Source organism: Colobus angolensis, unplaced genomic scaffold (genome assembly GCF_000951035.1).
Source record: "Colobus angolensis palliatus isolate OR3802 unplaced genomic scaffold, Cang.pa_1.0 Scaffold201, whole genome shotgun sequence".
Classification (NCBI taxonomy): Eukaryota; Metazoa; Chordata; class Mammalia; order Primates; family Cercopithecidae; genus Colobus; species Colobus angolensis.
In genome coordinates this window covers 5,873,500-5,875,376 of record NW_012115167.1, presented here as the reverse complement: position 1 = coordinate 5,875,376, position 1,877 = coordinate 5,873,500, and the positions used below count along the sequence as shown (strand labels likewise).

The 1,877-nt window shown below is 51.3% G+C and overlaps 1 protein-coding gene across 1 annotated transcript in view; it reads left to right on the top strand.

Moving 5' to 3' along the window:
• Positions 1-1,657: 1,657 nt before the first annotated feature.
• The window catches only part of CCT4 (chaperonin containing TCP1, subunit 4 (delta)), a 30,698-nt gene continuing 30,478 nt past the window's right edge, over positions 1,658-1,877 (top strand). Inside the window, exon 1 of the mRNA XM_011941838.1 lies at positions 1,658-1,852. The gene's annotated coding sequence lies outside the window, so the exon portion shown is untranslated. The remainder of the gene's footprint in view (positions 1,853-1,877) is intronic.

Below are 1,877 nucleotides of genomic sequence, written 5' to 3'. Positions count from 1 at the left end.
GTAAAAGATGGGGCTGGGTGTGGTGGCTCACACCTGTAATCCCAGTACTTAGGGAGGCTGAGGGGCGAATCACCTGAGGTCAGAAGTTCAAGACCGTCCTGACCAACATGGAGAAACCCCATTCCCTACTAAAAAACACAAAATTAGCCGGGCGTGGTGTCGCATGCCCATAATCCCAGCTACTTGCGAGGCTGAGGCTGGAGAATCGCTTAAACCCGGGAGGCGGAGGTTGCAGTGCGCCGAGATGTAACCACTGCACTCCAGCATGGGCAATAAGGGCTAAAACTCCGTCTCAAAAAACAAACAAAACGACAACACCTCATGATTACAAGATTAAGTGCCTTTGAACATTTGTTTCTGAACCTACCACACGCATCTGTCACTTTGCAGGCGCTTAATTGTGAGCGAACATTCAACGAACCTCATCTCATAACTTCCTTACTGAAATATAGTGGTCATAGGAGACCAGCAGTTTAGCTCATGGCTTCTGGTCCTTGCTTTGTATTGGAATACTGCTTCTGTCTACTGACTGGTTTACCTTGGGCTTCAGTTCCTTCTTTGGGCTCCAGTTCCCTAACCTTTTAAGCAAAGGATTATCGTGAGGACTAAACGTGATAAAACGTGTAAAGGTTCAGCACTGTGCTTAGCAGATAACGGAATTAAATGATCTTTATTATAATGTTTACACCCCCTAAGAGTCAGTGGCTATATTATGCAGCAGACACTAGTGTAGAACAAGCGGGTGGTGATAACTAGATAGACCTGATCTGGCAGTCTGTCAAACCTCTACCACCCAGTATCAACCAATACGAGATAACCAACCTCAACACTTAAAGCAAAGAAACACCTTCATTCATTCCAAATCTCCCTTTTCTGACTCCCTTTCAAAATAACCAAAACTGCATAAGAAGAAGGTCGATGTGGCCGGGCAAAAACAGACTCAGCCACATCCCTTAGGGAGTTATTCCGGTGCCCACCCCACTGCGCAGATAGGTCCAGCCGGAGTTAGAGGAGGAGACCTCCTGCTGGGCGCGGTGGCTCACACCTGTAATCCCAGTACTTTGGAAGGCTGAGAAGGGTGGACCGCTTTGAGCCCAGGAGGTCGAGACCAGCCCGGGCAACATAGCAAAACCCAGTCTCTACAACAAATACAAAAATTCGCTGGGCGTGGTGGCGGGCACCTGTCGTCCCGGCTACTTAGGAGGCTGTGGCGGGAGGATCGCTTGAGCCCCGGAGCTCGAAGTTGCAGTGAGCCCAGATCGCCCCACTGCACTCCAGCCTGGGCGACAGAGCGAGACTCTGTACAAAAAAAAAAAAAAAAAAAAAAAAAAAGGGCCGGGCTTCGCGGCTCACGCCTGTAATCCCAGCACTTTGGGAGGCCGAGGCAGGCGGATCACCTGAGGTCAGTAGTTCGAGACCTGCCTGGCCAACATGGTGAAACCCCGTCTCCAAAAAATTTTTGTAGTTTGTAAAAACACAAAAATTAGCTGGGCGTGGTGGCGGGCGCCTGTAATCCCAGCTACTCGGGAGGCTGAGGGAGGAGAATCGCTTGAACCTGGGAGGCGGAGGCTGCAGTGAGCTGAGATTTTGCGCCACTGTCCTCCATCCAGCTTGGGTAACAAAGTGACACCCTTTATCAACAAAAAAAAAAAAGGAAGGAACCTCACAGTCGTGCGAAGTGGAGTGAGGAAATGCGGTTGTCCTCAGCACTCGCCTTTTAAATCGCGCGTCGTCATTCCTGCCTCGCGTAAAGGCCCCACGGCGCTCTTCACCTACAGCGTCCCATGCGTACAACCTCGCCGGTCCGGAGCTCCCCGCACACATCCACCTCACCCGGCGCGCAGCGGACAGCCTTCTACGTCACGTCAGCGCCGCGC